The sequence below is a fragment of the Muscardinus avellanarius genome (genome assembly GCF_963383645.1).
Source record: "Muscardinus avellanarius genome assembly, chromosome: 12".
In the NCBI taxonomy this organism is placed as follows: domain Eukaryota; kingdom Metazoa; phylum Chordata; class Mammalia; order Rodentia; family Gliridae; genus Muscardinus; species Muscardinus avellanarius.
The window spans coordinates 73257403-73277648 of record NC_137798.1 but is presented as its reverse complement, the minus strand read 5'-3'; the positions used below and the strand labels follow the sequence as shown (position 1 = coordinate 73277648).

Sequence of the window (20246 nt, the reverse complement as noted above, 5' to 3'; positions counted from 1 at the left end):
CTAGAACAGGAGCTATCAGGCCCTGTTCCTTTGAAGAGCAGGCCCCCGTGACAGCAGTATTAATTCTTCAGGCACTGGACTTTCCAGGTTTCTAGGAAGCAAACCAAAAGGGGACAGGCAAACAAATGTGGTTCTCTCTCCTCTGCCAGCCCCTTCTATGGACAACCTCTCTGGGCTTGCTAGAGGAAGTCTATTTGGCCAGCCATGATGAAGTCTGGCTCCTCATGCAGCTGCAATATAAGTTGACTGAATAACAACGTCAGGATGGATGTTTGAATGAGTAACTCAAAACAGTCCCCCAGATGAAGAGAAGGGGCCCTCTGTAACCCCACGGGGGAAGGTCACCTGGCAGACGTCAGGACCGGCCCCCCCACTGCTGTCCCTGAAGGCAGATACCCCAGCTGGGGCAAGGGGGGATGCTTCACTCCATCTGGGACCCCATGTCTGTCTCCAGTTTCCGCCCAGCCTAATTCACAGCTGGGTGGAATCATAGACTGCGCTGGAACGCAGCCAGAGACATTGCGTCCCTTGCTCCTGCTGTTAGATAGACGGGAGACCGCGGCTCCTCCAGTGTGTGACGAGCCCGCTTCTCCTGAGAGCCAGGATGCGGATTTTCCCCTGCTCCATGGACTGGATGCCTAGGTTTAATGTGTCATCTCTTCCCCAAATATTTTAATTTTAAAGATAACCATGCTGAACAGATAACACTGAACACAGTGGTGGGGGTGGACCAACACATGTGGATTCTCTGTTACCAGCTAGTCACTGTGCTAGTGCTCTTAAGAACAATTTTTTTTTAACTTTCTCTAATACCTCTGCTGCTATTCATTCAATAGTTACTGTGTGTGTGTGTGTGTGTGTGTGTGTGTGTGTGTGTGTGTGTGTGGTACTGGGGTTGGAACCCAGGGGCATTATACCTCCAAGCTACACTCTCAGTCCTATTTTTTATTCTTTATTTTGAAACACGGTCTCACTGAGTTGCAAAGGGCCTCACTAAGTAGCCGAGGCTGTCCTCAAACCTCAACCCTCCTATCTAAGACTCCCAAATGCTGTGATTATCCTATCTAAGACTCCCAAATGCTGTGATTACAAGCGTGCGCCACCACGCCCGGCTTTCAATGGTTACTTTTTGAGTACCTAGTATATTCCAGGTGTAAGGAAGCAGTAGAGATCAAGACAGAGAAGAAGCTGGTCACAAAGCTGAGTGTGGTGGCACATACCTGTAATCTCAGTACCTGGGAGGCTGGCAGGAGGGTCACAAGTTCAAGACCAGCCTCAGCAACTTTAGTGAGACTCAGCAACCTGGTGAGACCCTGTTTCAAAACAAAAAATTAAAAAGGGCTGGGGATGTAGTTTAGAGATAGACTGCCCCTGGGTTCAAGTCCCAGTACAAAAAAGAAGAAGGAGGAGGAGGAGCAGAAGGAGGAGGGAGACAAGTAGACAAAGTAGACACGTGGAGAGGAAACGAAGAAACAAGAAAATGGATAGGACGTTAGAAGGTGATAAGTTAGGAGGGAAAAAGCAGGAAGAGACGTACCAAGGCTGGAATTAGAGGCAGCAGTGACTTAGGCTCGAGTGGGTTAAGGAATAGCCATGCCCATATTTAGGGGAGAAGATTCCAGATGCAGAAAGCAGCTGCAAAAGGGGAGGTCCAGCAGCAGAAGGTGGCAAAGTTTATTCCTGAAACAGGGAAGACATCAGTCTGGTGGATAGACCCCTCTTTAAACCCGGAGAGAACCGGCTTTTCCTCTTGGCTCTCTTGGCAAAACTCATCTTGCAAAAGAGGTCAAGGTCACAGGAGGAGCATGTACGTTTCCCAACATAAGTCATCTTGCAAGGACGAAAGAGATGGTCACAAAAGAATGGGTTAATTATCACAAACTGCCCTTGGACCTTGGAACCCACCTTCACTGCTGAAGATACCTATCTGTGTTCACACAAATCATTCTTCCAGAGCCTCAGTTTTCTCTTCTGCAAAATGAGAGAGTCCATCTAATAATATCAACCCCAGCTAGTACACCATGTCGAGCATTTAGTGAATTCTGATGTGCCATAGAAAGGGTTCATTATTGTTTTTATGATACCATAAACATAACTCAGGGCTATGCCCATTCATGCTGAATCTGTAAAGCCATGTTAGTAAGCAAAGATCGTTTCTTTGCATTATATAATCCCATTATTTTGAGTGGGAAGGGATGGCACCTGGTGTGCACCAGCTCCTCTGACGTTTGGCTGGATCCATGAAGCCGTATCTCCAACCTGAGGTAATCGTATCTCTTGCCCTGACTTTCCCTCACCCAGCCCGCCTTTGCTTGAGTGTGCCAGCCTCCAGGGAGAAAGCCACTGACCTCTGCCAATGTGTGACCTTCACTGAGCTCAGTGCTGCCCAACAATTTTCATCCTTGTTTCTTGTGGTAGGAGTTCCAAATTTTCTCCACCCTCTCCAAGTCCCCAGCCCCACATCCCCTCCTCTTCCTCTCAGCAGGTGGCCCATCTTCAGCTGTACCAAGAGGAGCAAGCACAACAATACGAGCTTCTTTCCTGCCTGGAAATGTTTCACCCAGACCTCAGTCTATGTTTACTCTACCCATTCTTCTAGGGCCAGAGTCAGCAGCATCTTCCCAGTAGAGGGGAAGGACATTTCTAAAAAAAATAATTGGTGACTAAAAACCAAAACGATTTATGAATCAGTAAGTTGATTGCTATGCTGCTTCTAAGAGCATAAACTGGGAAGCAACTGTATGTTCAACAAAAGGAGATTGGTTAAACTGTTTACAGGGCAACCACAAGATAGCCAGGGAGCTTTTATAAGGAGGATAATCCCAGTTTTGTTAAAAGGAACAAAACATAAATATGTGTGGATAAAGAAAAAAAAAATACTGGAAAAAAACAACAACCTCTAAAGCCAGGCATGGTGGTGCACACTTTTAATCCCAGTACTTGGGAGGCTGAGACAGGAAAATCGCAGGTTTGTGGCCAGCCTCAGCTACTTAGTGAGGTCCTCCACAACTTGGTGAGATCCTGTTGCAAAATAAAGAATAAAAAATAGGGCTGGAGGTGTAGCTTGGAGGTAAAATGCCCCTGGGTTTAGTCCCCAGTACTAAAAAAAATTTTTTTTAATTAAAAATATTTTCAGTTGATGGAATTATGAGTGATTTTTACCTATTTTTAGTACTTTACTGTATTTCTATAACTTCTAATGCAAGCATGTAGTGTCTTTATAATTAAAAATAATATTAACTGCAACCTTTCTCCATAGGAAAACTGCATGTTGATTCAGTTCCTCTTGCTAGCCCTTTAGACTCAGCATCTCGCGGGGTGGTGCTTGGTGAACAGCTGCACAGTAACACTCATTACATGTAAGGACTAAAAGCCAAGAAAACCATAACCAATTAACATTATGGCAGGAACCGAGGCGTGCAGAATGGAAATGCCTTAATGGGAACGTACTAACTTTTTTTTCCTTTCATTTTGGGACAGGTGTTTAGGGGAATGCACTAGATTTGCTCCAGATAATTTGTTTTTTTTTTTTTTTTAAGCTGTGATTTCTGCATTTTCCTGCCTCTGTTTTCATGGGAACTTTGAACATGCAGAACTATTCAGTAATGAATTCTGCATCCTAGGTCATTTGATCTATTTAACTGAGGTCCTACTGTATACCCATGGTGCTTGGCAAAGGATAAGTGTGACATCTCATATCAGGGACTCTGGAAATGTTTGGGGGATTTTTAATTATTAGGAAGGAAAGGTGTTACTGATTGAGTGGGTGGAGGCCAGAGTTGCTAAACACCCTACAGCTTATGGGATGGTCCTTCATAACTAAGAATTGACCAGCTCCAATACCAATGCCCTGGGTAGGGGTGGACATTGAACTGGTTAATTGAATACAAAAGACACAAATTCTGATGCTCTCCCTTCTCCCCACCACGTGAGAATAAAGTCCCCAATAAAGTTTCTTCTCAAGGGCAGTTCAGCATCGCCATGTTGAAATTCAGGTTACTGGAGCTCCCAGACTTCCCAGCAAAGCCAGTAAATCTAGATGGTGATGTACAATTTCCTTATCTTTTAAAAAACACTGTATAGGCCAAACAAAACACATCTATGGGCCAGATCTGACTCCCAGGTTGCCAATTCTCAAGTCTGTCTTAGGAAAAGACGCAGTGCCTGTCTTCACAAGCAGAGTATAACAGATCGTTGTGAGTTCATGTTCCAGACTGGGTGGACTTGGATTCAAACCATAGCGCTGCCCTCCTTCATCTACGATCTCAGGCAACTGAAAGTCCTGTGAACCCCTTCTTCCTACTCCATAAAGTTGGAACTAATGGAATACTCATTGGTTTGTTATGAAGACTACTCTGAGAAGTCCCAGTGTCTGACTCATGGGAAATGCTTAATAAAATAGAGATTATTATTATTATTATCAAGAATATTATATTTTAAGCCCAACATGTAGCACATGTTTGTTGTAATCTCAGTACTTGGGAGGTTGAGACAAGAAGATAGCAGGTTCGCGGCCGGTCTCAGCAGCTTAGTGAGGTCCTTTTCAAAAATAAAAATATAAACATGGCTGGGGGTGTAGCTCAAGGGCAGAATGCCCCTGAGTTCGATCCCTAGTCCCACTACAAAAAAAATAAAAGAATATTCTAGTCTAAAATAAGCACCTACTGTATACAGCCGCTGTGCTATGTGCTGACAGACTATACATACGTGTGAGAGAAAGCTCTTGACTCAGAGGTGTCTTCATTCTAGAAAGAGAGAGAGAAACCCTGGATATAAATATCATGAGCTGCTCAGACATTCAAAAGTGACTGACAGTAGACACTCAGGGGACCAGAGGCAGCACTTCCTGTGAAGGAGGTGGGGCATGGACTCTGGCCAGGCAGGGTGGAAGGGGAGGAACTGCCTGAGCAAAGGCAAGGAGAAGGTATGAAAGGACCGAGGGCCTGCCGCGTGCCAGGGCTGCGCACTCCGTGGGATGCTAGGCCAGGCTCTTAGGCCGCGTGCACATGAGCCTGGGAAGTCCCCGCAGCCGGGACATGGGAGCCGACCGCCAGGCCAGGGCATGTGGTGGGGAATGAGAACAAGAAAGGGACTTGTAGGAATAGTGATCTGGGGCAGAAGAGGAGATGGGAGCTGCAGACCTGTGAGGGACCAGACATGGATCTGGGAATGGCAGGAGGGCTCTGGGAAAAGTGCTTTACTGGGCCAAATTTGAGAGGTGGTAGGGTGGCCATCGGAACCAGTCCACAGGGAAAGCCATTTTAGACCCGTGTCCTGGCTCTCTTTCTCTAGCCTCCACTAAGGTGCTTGTGCAGTACTGTGTTCATCTTTACTGATTGTTTATGGTCATTATAAATGCCTCTTCTTGCCGGGCGTGGTGGCGCACGCTTGTAATCCCCGCGCTTGGGAGGCTGAGACAGGAGGATCACACAGGTTCGAAGCCAGCCTCAGCTACTTGGTGAGGCTTTCAGCAACTTAGTGAGACCCTGTTTCTAAATAAAATATAAAATGGGTCTGGGAGTATAGCCCAGAGGTAGAAAGCCTCTGGGTTCCACCCCCAGTACCACCAATAAATAAATAAATAAATAAATAAATGCCTCTTCTTAATTATTTTTGAAATTTTTAAAAAGTAACTGTTTTTTCTGGCTAACGGACTGTTCTTGTCATTCTCCTAATCCTGAATCTCTCTGGAAAACCTGTACCCACCTCCCACAGGTGACTCTCTAGAACACAGATTGCTGCTAGGGTTATTAATGGATTGGGTATCACAGTACTTCCAAGGTTTTGACCCTCTGAGCAAGCCGACATGAAATCCCTTCCTCTACATGAAGGAAGGATGTGCTTGGCAAATACTGCGAAATTATATTTTCAGGGGAAATTGTTAATCCCTTAAAAGAACAAACTGTCTCCAAGCATTCCAACACCCATTGACTTCCAACAAGCCAAGTGCTGTTTACCCAGGAGGTGCATCTATTTTTAAAAGCAGACCAGGCACATATCTCCTGGGAGAGACTTCATAGGCAGTGATTCCGATCAGCTCTATAGGATGGAGAGTAGTAAGAAGACTTTGCTGGGCCTGAGGGTCCTCAGCTCATAACCTACAGAAATCCAAACTCGTGAGGTTTCGCTGCAAGGCTTCTGTAGCATGAAAGAATCCATGAATAATCACTTAGCTTTCCCCGACAGATAACTGCAACTTATAACTGTCACAGGGGTGCACACATGGAAGGCCTGCTAACTCCCCAGGAAGGAGCCCTTGCTTTGAAAAGTGAGGAGAATGACTTCATCCCCATATCTCCAGGAGGAAGAACAAACAATACAAGTGGGTGGTGACTGGCACCTCACCTCAGAGCTGTGCACAGATAGGGAGACACAGGTGGGTGAAGGGGAACAGGGCCTGCCGAAGCGAGGCGGAAGCAGCTCTCCACGTTGCTCCCTTTAGAGAGTCCTGCTAAGTCTTTTCTTGTAGCAGGACGACCCCTGCCTTCCATCTGAGGCCCCCAGTCCTTCCCCAGGTCCCCAGCTCGCTGCTCAAACAGATGCTGGTGGACAGCAAGAAAACTTGCAGCAATGAAGAATTATTGGGCGAAGGTCAGAGTCAGCCAGAGCTTGACTAGCTGCTTTTCATGTGGCGAATTTCCTGTTGTCAGAGGCAACCAAGCATGAGCTCAAGAGAGAACGGCATGAGTAGGGAGAACGGCAGAATTTCACCATAGCTTCCTTCTCAGCTGAGTAGCAAAGAAATACTTAGCAGACCTTTTTCTCTCTTTCTCCTGGATCCTTCTATAAAAAGTGTGTCCAGGGGATGGACTGAACACCAGATATGAGCTAACGACCTTGTGTTTGCCTGAGATTTGACCCAGGACACTTCTTATTGGTCAAATCAGGGTTTGGGCTCAAAGAAACTGAGTCTCCTCCACTGCCCACTGCAACTTTCAGGACCTACAGACACTGGCTCAGGAATGGGGATGGTTCCAAGTCTGACTCAGTCGAGAGCCTTGGCATTAGGACTGTTCTGAGGAGGTGGGGCTGGCAGCTGGAAGCATCCTTGTGGCATTTGAAGGACTTGACGCAGGCCTGCAGCTCTGACTCTCACCTTCTCGGCTCCCACAAGACTTCCAGAGACTTCCAAATCCCCAAGGGTCAGCCCCAGGCACTCCCGGGAGACTTGAACCTTCCTGGCCACTGAGGGTCCTGTAATCAAATGTAGATCAGTTCTTCGATGCCAAAGGGCCAGGAGGGAATTTGCAGAGGGCCTGGGGAGTGAGGAGTAGAAGGATGGGGGATCGATGCACCCATGGGGGTGTTCAGAGAAAGAACCAAAAAGCCAGCAAGCTCAGGAGGGGTCAGAGGCCTCCAGAGGGCCCCTATTTCATCCCTACATGCCCCCACACACAGTGCTGGGCAGCGGGCTAGTCAGGGCACTCCTCCCCTCGTCGTCCTTGGTATTGTCTTGCTGGCTTACCCCCCACCCCCATCCCACTGCCATGCTCATAGACTGCACTCCTGGCCCTGTGGATGCAGAGCTCTCTCTATGCTAGTCTGCGGTTCTCCATGCCCCAGAAAGTGGGGCTAGAGGGGCCCGCAGCTCAGAGGAGAGGGGCGCACAGAGGGTGGCAGCCAGCTCAGGAACCAGCTCCAACCCAATAAATCCCACTGTTCTCGTCTCCAGCCCCGCCCTGCAACCCTTTCCAATCAGGGAGTCTAAAATTACCATATTTACAGCATCTGCCGCCAAGCCCAGCTCTAAACAAGATGAATAGCTGTGACGCACGAGCCCAGCAGAAGTATGCGGCAGAGCTGGGCTGGGTCGAATGGGAACTGGGGGCCAGGGAAACGCAGGGGGAGCAGGACTGCCCCAGCAGGGAGGCCAATGGGCAGGATTCGCCCAACACTTGGGAGGTGGGAGCCTGAGAACATCAGCCTTCAGGACTCAGAGAAACTTAGGAAGCCTCTGTCTCACTCCCCAGGAGGAAACCACTGCGGCCGCCCTCATGAGATCCCTCAACTGAGTTCCCTGTGTGTGTGGGAGGGGGCTCTCCAGTAGGGTTTTGCTCTGGGCTCTTCCAGTCGGTATACTATGTCTCATGAGTCCCCTTCCGAGGTAGCTTTTTGCAGGGATGCCCTGGTGATGCACACAGTCTAAATGATTTCATTTGTAAAAAGGACCTGAAGGTCTGAATGGTTTAGCTCTGCAGGAGACTGAAACCCGGAAGGAGGGGAGTGTTCTATGTCGGGGTGTCCCAACACGCTTCGTCCCAACCTGGCCTGGTCTTTTCCAGGAAGGAAGAATGCCCAGGAAAAGAGGGTAGAAACTGTGACCTGCTGACTCTCCCTGGGAGAGGGGAAAAGCAGAGTGGGACCAACATACAGCCTGGGGAATCAGAGGCTTTGAGACCAGCACCCTTTCTCCTGCCTCAGCAGTTGGCCAGAGATTCTTGGAGCGCCGGCGTTCTGCTGAGTGAGCGGGTGCCTGGACCCCCCTCCCTACTCCCCTCCTTTCAGCCAGAGCATTACCACTGGGGTCTGTCTTGTGTACTGGCTTCTCCTTAAATGTTCATGTCATTTCTGCAAAATTCTTAGTGACTACAAATAAATGTAGAAATCGCTGGTCTGTACTAGTGGACAGGAAGTGGAAGGTAGCATGTGGGTGGGGGAGGGGCATCTATAGACAGAGGATTCTAGGGGCAGGAGACACTGAGAAAGGAGGTTAAGCCAGAGAGGAGACCAAGAAAAGCACTCACTTTGGAACCAACCCCTAGCAGAAGAGAACATTTCTCCTGAGAGAACTGGAACAAGAGACCACCTGCAAAACTCCTGTGGGAGGCTGATCCCTGACTCCACCATGTAGGTCCTCTGTTAGGCACCTGTATAGTCCAAGAGAGCCTTTCCTGGTAGGAGATGAGGAAAGGCAGGAATTGCTGGCATTTTCCAAGTTTAGGACATCTTCAAACACACAAGACACACAACTAGATCTGGCCCTGCCCCCAGAGAAGTCTAGAGAAAAAAAAGTCCTGATAAATGACACAAATGTCTTCTCAGCAGCCCAGAATTGCCACGAGCTCTCCATTAATGACATGGTAAGAACTGGACGGTTCCTACCAGGAAAAATCCAAGATGGCAGCCCCCGCGGCCACTGACCTTTGCCTTGAACTTTTCTCTGTCGTAGCCAGAAGTCTTCTCTCTTGTCTCCTGCATCTTAGATCTCACCTTTGTCTCCTTCTCTGCTCCTCTTTTCTACCCTCTCATCAAACAATGTCTCCTCAAGGGTTGGGCTTCTGTTTTCCCTTCCAATTTTGCTTTCCTTAAGTGATCTTAGCCTCTGCTGGCTTCATTTATCACCACTACCAGTGACTTCGGCCCCAGCCATCTTCCTGAATCACCATATATATTTCCAACTGTCTACTAGACATTTCCAGTTGAAAATTCTACGCTTGTCTCAAATCACACATGTCCAAATCTGATCTTATTCTCTATGCTCCCTTGCTTCCCACCACAAGCCTTTCCTTGGGGTCAGCCCCCCCCCCTTGTCTTTTTCAACAAAATTACCAGCCACTGAGGCATCCAAATGGAAACCTTAAAGTCATTCTGACCCTCTGTCTCCCTCACTAACGCTTGTCCATGTTAACCCCGAGGAGACCTTTGATCTCGCTCCTTTCATCTACACCACCGTTGTCCTGATTTGACCCTTCACACCTCTCTGCTACTTCTAGTCCCTACTGCAATATCTCCTGGCCATGGATCTCCTTCCACTCTGCAAACTGGAGACAACTGTCTAAACATGGATGATCATTCACTGAGCAACTATTTATTGAAGGCTGGCTTTGTGCCAGACTTGGGGTCCTGGTGGGCTCTCATCCCAGTTGGGGAACCAGACAGAAAACAAATACAAACAGATACATGAACAAAATGCCTCTGAGTGAGAGGGGAAGAGATAATGGGGTGGGTGGATATCTGTGCCACCACTGCAGAAGTGCCCAAAGAGGCTCCTTGCTATCTACAGAACAAAGTTTGCTCTTGGCCTGGCAAGCAAAACTCTCGCCCATGTGGCCCAATCTACTTTGTGGCCTGCATCCCCATTGCTGCCTCCCTTCCCCAGCACCCCTCCCTGCATCTTCTGTCTTATTCTTTTTTGAATCCCAAGCCTCTTGGTCCTGGAAAATAGCAAACAGATAATGGATGAGGTCAATGCGTGGATGAATGGTGGTGGATGAGGGTCCCTTTATGGAAATACTCACACCCTTTCTCACGTCTACTCTGGGCCTCTTATATGTGAGTCTGAGTCCTCTGAGTACTTACAATACTAACTTTCTTGATAGATAACTATGGTACTGAGGGCAAGGGAAGTCTTGTTCCATTTTGAAAAACTGCCTGGCACACAGTAGGTGCCTCAAACAGACCAGTTAAGTTGACTGTGAGGGGCACAAAGCAAAGGAGGTGGCTGCCATGCTTCTGCACTGTTTCTTGCTAACAACTCCAATGGCCCAATTATTTATATGGAAAGAAGAATTATGAAGACATCCATCACTAAATGCACATGTAGCCAGAGGTACACACCTCTTCTTGCTCACAGGACAGCCTCAAAGAGCCCAACTTTGTCACGTGTCTCTGCCTTTGAAAATACCTCTGTACAACCCAAGCAGAGAGCGATGAACCAACTATGTGCCCATGGCATCAGATGCTCCAAGATCAGATGCCTTTATCCATCTGAACAGAAAGTCATCTGAGTTAGGAGCTGATTCTAGGACTCAGCATATGCATTCAAATGATCTGCGAAGAACTAACTCTATTCTCATCCTAGCACAGGGTATGTGAAACCCAGTTTCTCCACTGTCCCCACATTCCCACACCCCGTGCCTGGAACGCCCTAATCACTATTCCCTAAGACCAGAATGAGTGAACACAAGGCTCGGCTGGTGGTGGGCAAAGGCATCCGGAGCCCCTGCCTCCTTTGGCAGGCCGGCGATAAGGTGGACAGGTAACCAGCCATAAGAAATTCCAATAAAAAGGCTGATTAAAGGTAAGAGCAAAAGTAAGAGGTCAATTTTGTGAGTTGTTTTAGGCTTGGTGCCTGATCTCAGAGAAGCACTGGGCATGTGCCGATGATCTGCCTGGTTCCCCCAAATCACTGTTGATGCGTCTGGCTCTCACACGTGGTCTGCCTCGTCTTCTTTTCCTTTTTCAGCCTCCCCATAAAGTACCCCACCCTTGACCTGAGCATCTCATTACTCTTCTCTCTTTAGAGACCATTTCAGATTTTTCGTGACAGTCTTATTTTATTCACTCTGGTTGAATGCTGCCAGCCTAACTATTCTCAGCCAAGCCTCCAAAGGAAACATGATCTGTTTGCTGCGTCAGATCATTTGGAAATAGATATGACTGGCTTGGAGTCACTCCACGTGGGGCTGTAAAATTGCTCTCTCCTCCTAAGTGGGTTGGGTCGAGCCCAAGCCGAGGCAAGAGGTTTCCAAGGAACACAGCGCGGGGGACTGTAGTAAGTGGTGGTGATGCCGTACCCGGTCCTCCGGCTTCTGAGTCAGTGCAAACCTCCCACTGGCAGCAAGTATGCGCAGGCAGCCTTCGCAGTCAAGCAAAACACTGAGGTCTCCACACTGGGGTTCCTGAAGCAGTTTGAAAGAGGAGTGGGGATGCAAACCTGGTGTGAATCTTTTTGTTGAAGCCAAGTTCTAGTCTAAAATTTTGCATTTCCAAGATAAATGAGGGCTAGTTCAGTTGATTTGGAGCTGTATGTATTTTGTGCAAAGTTGGTGGGATGTCTACATTTCCACTGGAGAAACTCCACCAAATCCCACTGAAATTCTGATAGACTAACTCCAACTAGAATGGCCATCATTCAAAACACAAACAACAACAGATGCTGGCGAGGATGTGGAGAAGTGGGAACTCTAAGACACTGTTGGTGGGATTGCAAATTAGTGCAGCCACTTTGGAAAACAGTATGGAGGATCCTCAGAAGAATGGGAACAAATCTACCATTTGATCCAGCAATACCACTTCTGGGTATCTACCCAAAAGAAAAGAAACCAAACTACCAAACTAATGCATGTGTATCTATGTTCATAGCTGCACAATTCGCCATAGCCAAACTATGGAACCAGCCAAGATGTCCATCAACAGATGAATGGATTACAAAACTGTGGAATATGTACACAATGGAATTTTACTCAGCCATAAAAAAACCTCAATTACATAATTTTCAGGGAAATGGATGGAACTGGAGGACATTATGCTAAGTGAGATTAGTTAGGCACAAAAAATAAGAAATCAGATGCTTTCCCTAATATGTGAGAGTTAGGGAGAAAAGAGGAGCAAACAAGACAACCTAAAGGAGGAGAAAGGAGGGGGGAAGAGGAAAATCTCTAAAGCTCACAATGTACTTAAATATATCGAAGTCAATCACTAAGCCAAGCAAGGGAGGGAGGGACGGGGAGGGAATGGGGTGGGATTTGGGTAGGGGTTAAATCAGCGATGAGTACATGTTTGTACACACAAGTTTTTTTACCCCAATAAGTTGTATGAATATAATGCACCAATAAAAAAAAATTAAAAAAAAAAAAGAAATTCTGATAGACGCCAGACGTGGTGGCGCATGCTTGTAATCCCAGTTCTTGGGAGACAGAGACTGGAGGATCTCAGGTTCACAGCCAGCCTCAGCTACTTAGTGCGGCCCTCTGAAACTTAGTGAGGCCCTGTTTCAAAATAAAGAATAAAAAATTCAGATGGGGGTGTAACTCAAAGGTAGAATGTCCCTGGGTTCAACACCCAGTACCACAAAAGAAAGAAAGGAAGGAAGGAAGGAAGGAAGGAAGGAAGGAAGGAAGGAAGGAAGGAAGGAGAAAGAGAGAAGAAAGAAAGAAAGAAAGAAAGAAAGAAAGAAAGAAAGAAAGAAAGAAAGAGAAAGAAAGAAAGAAAGAAAGAAAGAAAGAAAGAAAGAAAGAAAGAAAGAAATTCTGATAGTCATTTGTCCCCAGGTGTCATTGTAATTTCAGGTGGGATTAATTGGGTCTTTGGCTTCATTTTTCAGAGTGTTACTTTGTTCTAATTACCTTAGAGGCTGTCTGGTGTAATAAAGAGTTCTCCTTTGGGAATCAGAAGTCCTCACTTTATGGGCAACAAAAGTCCTACCTTTACCAGTCATGGGGCAAGTTATTTCAATGCAGTTGCCTAACTGCAAAATAGGAATTATGCTATTCTTTTTGAAAATCATTATGCAGATATAGGGAGGGGTCAGCCTTCGTGATGTCTGTGCACAAAAATGAAGTGATACTGTAGTTTTCATTGAAGCTGTGGGCCAAAACCAAATAACAGGGAGGCGAACCTGGGTCACATGAGCAGGATGCTAACTGTCCCATTAGAGAGACTAAACTTAAGTCAAATCCTTTAATTAATTAGGATTTTTAAATAATCTTCCATTTTAGATAATGGAATAGGCAATTCAATCTTATACCCAATGGAAGAAATTTTCTACCAGGAACATTGTATGTATGTGTGTGTGTGTGTATGTGTATATATATATATATATATATATATATATATATATATATATATACATATGTATATATATGTATATATATGTATGTATAATGTTAATGTTATTTTATTTTTTAATATAATATATATATTATTTGGGACTTAACTCAAGGGCATTCTACCTCTGACCTATACTTCAGAACTATTTTTAGTAATAGGCAAACTTTTGGGGGGAAGATATGATAATTCTTGATATTTAATAATCTGCCTTTACAGAACACCTTATATCTCAGACATCTAGCTTCTGAGGAATAAAGACCTTGACTTTAAGGAATTCAGTTATTTAGAAAGATGTATTTATAAACACAGTCATGGAGGCAAACCAGAAGGAGAGCAGCAGAAGAGACACAGGATTTTAGGGTAGCAGTTGGCAAGGTGCAATCCTAGGACAAATCCTGTCCACCACCTGATTTTGTAAAGAAAGTTTTGTTTGCCTGCCTTCCTCCTCCCAACTTCCTTTCTTGGAAGCTGAGGCAGGAGGATTACAAGTTCCAGACAGCCTGTGCAACTTAGTGAAACCCTGTCTCTAGATAAAAAAAAGGACTGAGAGTATGGCTTGGAGGTAGAATGCTCCTGGGTTCAATCCCCAGCACTGAGAACAAAACAGAAAGAAGGGAAGGATGGAGGGAAGGAGGGAGGGAAGGAAGGGAAGAAGGAAGGAAGGAGGAAAAGAAGGAAGGAAGAAAGGAAGGAAAGATATATTAGAGAATAGCCATGCTTGTGTGTTTACATACTGTCTATGGCTACTTTTGCACTAAAATGGCAGAACTGAGCACCAAAGACAGAATGGCCCACAAAGCTTAAAATATTATTAAAATATTACTAAATATTAAAATATTATTCTGGCCTTTACAAAAATGTTTATTGACCTCTTGTCAATCCCAGCATTTGAGAGGCTGAGACAGGAGGATCATAATTTGCAGATAGCCTTAGCTACTTAGTGAGGCCCTCTGCAACTCAGTGAGACCCTGTTTCAAAATAAAGAGTTAAAATAAGGGGTAGGGTTGTAGCTCAGAGACAGAATGCCCCTGGGTTCCATCCCTAGTACTATCAAAAAAATAAAATAAAATAAGTAAAATGAAATCTTTCCCAGATCTAACTTGAGTTAAAGTAGAGAACAGGTATTGGGTTGGCTGGAACAGTTAGCACAAAGAAGCACAGCCCTTAGAGGATACTTCATGTGTGACAAGCAGTGGGCTCTCTTCCTTTGCATGGACATCACTGAGGTAGCAGAGGCCATAGTGAAATTCAGTCCCTTTGTGAATTCTGACCAAAACCAAAGCTGTAAAACGCTCACAAGAGTATGTCTTCCCACTTTCCAAAGAGCTAAGAGAAAAGTACAACCTCTCATCCATGTTCATCCTAAAGAATGATGGAGTTTGGGTTGTGCAAGGATGCTATAAAGGCAAGTTGGCAAAGTAGTCCAGGTTTACAGGAAGAAATATGGCATCTCCACTGGACAGGTGCGTGGAAAAAGTTAGTGACACATTTGTCCTTGTAGACACGTGTCCCAGCAAGGTGGTTATCCCCAGTCCAAAACTGGACAGAGATTGCAAAAGATCTTTGAATGGAAAGCCAAATCCTGATAAGTAGGAAGGGACATTGGAAAGATAAGGAAGAAATAATTGAGAAAATGCAGATGTATAACCTCCATTGAAAACTGCTGAAATGGGAAGAAGGAGGAAGAGAGGGAAGAGGAGAAGGAGGAGAAAGGGAGGTCTCATTGGTACAAAATAGGGAACAAGAGATGAAGCTGGAAAGATGGGCTAGGGTTGCATAGAGAAGCACCTTTAAGCCAATGCTCATGTGTTTAAAATCCAGCCTGAAGACCCTCAGGCTCCAAATGAGATGCATGTCCAGGAGTTACATAGGTTGATGCATTAGGATTCAGGCAGAAATTTGGGGAACTATTTTTCATATAAGAAATAAGAAATGTGGTTTTATAAAATGTAATATATGTGTTGGCAGTGGGGTCCTCACTCCACCCAGATCATGTCATAGATGGGACGTGAGGTCTCCTGTGGTAACTGGGAGCTGTACAATGCAGAGGGGGCAAAGGAGGTGCGACCAGCCCAAATTCCCCTGGCGTTGGCAACAGTGTATGAGCCCCTGCAGGGTTCATGGTCATCGATCATGTTCATAATCCTGGTTTATTATATTGTATTATTTAATTTATTTTTATTTATTTTTATTTTTTGGTGATTTACATTTTTACTTTAAGATAAATGTGCTGTTTCTGAAAATCCATCTGAACAAAAGAAGAGTCCAACACCCTCACTCATCACCACGCACAAAGTTAAGCTTTCTACACACTAAATCTCTCTTGCACAAGATCACAGATTATTTTTCCGTTGGAAGATGCCTACATACTAAAAATTACAAATAAAATTAAAAGCCAGTTTTGGTTTCTCTGAAAAATAAAACGTATTTAGTATCACATTTGCTAAGTTAAGCGAGCAGGAGGTCATTATCCTGAGGTTGTCCTCTGTACTTGGATATCCTATGTAACAAACTAAAATCTACTTCAGCACATCAACAACTAAAAACAAACTTTAGGAAGGTATCTTTCAGTAAAAACAGATGAGCTGCAACCAATATCAGGCCGAAGGATCAGACCATGTCCATGTAAGGCAAAGGCCTCACTATAACCAAATTAATTCTGCACCTTATTTTCTGCATTCAGCCCTCCCTACATAGTAGAACTCTCTGGATGCTCTTACATTTTGAGCACTGACCAATTCATAAACTTTTCTCTGCTCAAATAAACCATTACATCTGTCTAAAGTTTTTCCTCTAAAATGTAAAAGCACCACTGGTACCAGAAATTCAAGACAGCCAGTGGACCACAATCCTTCTCAGAGTTAACAGTACATATCACCTATTTCTCTTCAGGTTATTTCACTGTTTCTTTCTTTTACTTGTTGGACCATCCAAAACTTCCATCTTGCCTCTTCCACCTTCTGAATTAGGAAGTTTAATGTTCTCTACAGTGACTTCACGAGGGAGGGTGTCATCTTCATCCTCAGTTTCTGAACTGTCTTCTGAACTCTCCTGAGAACTCTCTTCAGAACTGTCTTTTCCTTTGAACTCTGAATGGTCCATCTCAAATAAGGCCACATCCATCTGGATGATTTTTCCAAGGGTCCCATCGACATTTTCAATATTGAAATGACCTGGTGGAGCAACCGCCATTTCCTTTCTTAGTTTTTCATTTGCTTGGGCCATCTGTGGGAGGAAGGTCTGAACTTGTTCTAATAATGGACTCCTCTCTACACGAACTGTTTGAAGAGCAGAGGTCTTTCTGGAATCAGGTTTCGAGTTGATAAGCAACCTGTCTCATATACCTCCTCGGCCGCCGCTCCCCACCATCAGCAGCTTGTCAGACACTGAGACCCCGGCGCGGTCCCGGGTGGACGACGAGCAGCTGGAGCCGGGGCTGGCGCTGGTGCATAGCTCGCTTTTGACCTCCATGCTTCTCCAAACCCCGTCTGTATTATTTAATTTAATCTCACATATAAAAGTATACAAATAGATTAAAATATTTCTGTATATGAAGAATGGATCCAAGATATTATTAGTACTATCAGCACAAGCAAATTATAAGACTAGTAGTATTGACGTTTCCCTTAGATCAAATTCTCTCCAGCCACATTACAAGCTGAAAACGGTAATCAAGAATTTGTAAGAGCCAAAAAAAGTCAAGTCCAAACAACTAGAAATATTCAAGAAAACTATTAGACATAAGGATTTACATTCACCATCATGTATGATAAACCTTGCCTGCCGTTTATATTGTGCTTTGAGATATTAACTGATAGCATGAAGCCATCATAATCAACATGGTGTTTTGAGTTACTGCTTACTTCCCCTATATTCCAGAGTTTTATTCTTGTTTTTTGGTATGGTGACTGAGCCCAGGAGCATTCTATCTCTGAGCTATACCCCCAACTCTTTGTATTTTTTATTTTGAAATAAAGTCTTACTAGGTTGCTGAAAATTTCCCTGGGTTTCTGAAGCTGATTTCAAACCTGCAATCTACCTGTCTCAGTCTCTCCAGTACCGAGATTACAGATGTGTGCCACCCAACCCAGATATTTCCACCTTTTTAAAGTTTACCTTTAGCCGGGCGTGGTGGCGCACACTTGTAATCCCAGCATTCGGGAGGCTGAGACCTGGAGGATCGCGGTTTGCGGACAGCCTCAGCTACTGAATGAGGCCTTCTGCAACTCAGTGAGACCCGGTTTCGAAATAAAGAATAAAAAATAGGGCAGGGGCCGGGCGTGGTGGCGCACACTTGTAATCCCCGTGCTTGGGAGGCAGGGGCAGGAGGATCGAGGCCAGCCGCGCTGGCTAAAGAGACCCTGTTTCAAAAATATAAAAAATAGGTCTGGGAATGTAGCCCAGAGGTAGAAGGGCTTCCAGGAACCCCAGTACCACCAAAAAAAAAAAAAAAAAAATAGGGCAGGGGATGTAGCTCGGAGGTCAAATGCCCCTGGGTTCCACCCCCAGAACCTGCAAAAAAAAAAAAAAAAAAAAAGTTTACCTTTGTGTATGTTTTTAATTTTGTTTCTATTTTTTATATAATGGGGATTGAACACAGGGACATTCTACCCCTAAGCTACTCCCCCAGCCCTTTTTGTTTTGAAACAGGGTCTCCCTATATTACTGAGGCTGGCCTCGAATCTGTGATCCTCTTGTCTCAGCGTCCCAAGCACTGGCATTATAGCTGTGTGTCACCGTGCCTGGCTTCAGTTGCTGGTTTGGAAGTATTTAGCCTGCATTCTGATGAGGCTTCAAGAAAAGAAGAACCTCTGCTGAGTTAAGCAGAGTTAGGATCTTCAGCATTCCCCTGGGAATCCACCTGGCCCGTCCCAGAGGAGGCCACCAGCACTGGCCTGGAGTCCAAACTGCAAACCTGGAAACATCAAAGAGCAGCTCCTACTCCGTGTTCCAGGAAAGAGGGCACACGCTCTTCCTTTCTGCCTATCTCTTTGAAGAGCTTGGGAGGGAAAAAATGAAAACAAAAACAAATGACAGCAACCACAACCACTTTTTATGGCCACAGATGGAGTTGGGGAGGAGAGCACACTGTCTGGCCTTCACAATTCCACATCATCTGGCCCCACTCAGCAACCAAATCTATTCCCCACACGGATTCGTCATTCCAGCAATGCCCGTTTCCTTCCCTCAAACATGACTCCCGATTCCATTCTTTCCTCCGATTGAAATTCTCTTCAACCTTGGCCCTCCCAAGCCTTCTTCTCTTTACAAAGTCTCCCTCGCTGCTCCTCAAACTCCCTGCCTTCTTTCTCCTGGTTATCCAGAGATTCACATTAAATTAGGGTCCCCTTGCATGCTTCTCTAATTGTTTCAGGTCTCCCCAGCTGACTTTTTTTGGAGGATGTGTCTTACATATTTCCACAGAAATGAGCCATCGAGTTGGAAAATAAATAACTCTCCTCTTTCTGTATAAAGAGCAAGATCTTGTGAATGGCAGGTGAATCAAATTAAATAAGAAGGAGATGACTTGGCCTGGTGGCACATGCCTATAATCCTAGTATTTGGAAGGCTGAGACAGGAGGGTTGCAGATTAGAGGTTAGCTTCAGAAACTTATTGAAAACTTGTTTCAAAATAAAAAGGGCTAGGGATATAGCTTAGAAGTAGATGCCCCTAGTTTCAATACCTAGCATGAAAGAAGAAAAGAAAGAAAGAAAGAAAGAAAGAAAGAAAGGAAGAAAGAAAAGGGGAAGGTGGATATATAACTTTCATGGTTTGTGGGAGTCAAGACTTATCTCAACTGCCAATGAGTTCTGGTTTATAAGAGTTCTGACAATTCCTAGAGTGTGAGGAGAGGTCTGCAGTGGAGGTCTAGGTAGGTGCAAGGAACTCAGAATTCTGTTTGCCCTGGGCATACCATTTTAATTCTCCAGATTTTTTTTTAAGCATGGAGTAGGGGTCACTCATGACTGGAAGCATCTGGAAGGAGCAGGACATAGCAGATCTGTCCAGTGGATTCTCTCTGTCTGTGTTGCTTTGGTGCAGCTGCTGGGGATGAACGCCAGCTCAGACATGCTCTTACAAGGACACATCCTGCCAGATTACAGAGGTCAAAGGAAGCCCAGTGCAGAACAGGACCCCAGCACCCTTCCTTACCGTACGGTAAAGAACCGAAAACACAAGCTGGGCGTGGTGGCGCACGCTTATTATCCCCACGCTTGGGAGGCGGAGACAGGAGGATTGCGCAGGTTCGAAGCCAACCTCGCTGGCTTAAGAGACCCTGTTTCCAAATAAAATATATAAAAAATAGGTCTGGGAGTGTAGCCTGGAGGTGGAAGGGTTTCCAGGAACCCCAGTACCACAAAAAAAAAAAAAAAAAAAAAGACAACCCAGAGGCATAGCCAACAGCAGCCTGGTGGATGTAGGACCCCATTAGATTAGAGGCCACAGTTTAGCATCCTTTCACCCAAAGGAGGAAAAAAGGTCCCTCCTTTCTCATTCCTTCCCTAAAATTAAAACAATGAAAATCAGTTCTCATTATCCCGATAATTAAGTCCCATTCAGCCAGCTGACAGCAGCCAAAGAATGAATTTTCTGTGCTGTGCTGTGTGGCTGCCCTCCCCGGCCCCATTCATGGACCACTGTGTGCATTTAATCACCCTTAGCTGGGCCAAGCTAATGAAATGCTGGGGCCTTG

General features: G+C 45.3%; 1 pseudogene across 1 annotated transcript; it reads right to left on the bottom strand.

Moving 5' to 3' along the window:
• Window positions 1-16449: 16449 nt before the first annotated feature.
• On the bottom strand, window positions 16450-17022 carry LOC308271465 (NOP protein chaperone 1-like; annotated as a pseudogene). Its single transcript has one exon. The product of its transcript is annotated as an NOP protein chaperone 1-like (transcript).
• Window positions 17023-20246: the final 3224 nt, after the last annotated feature.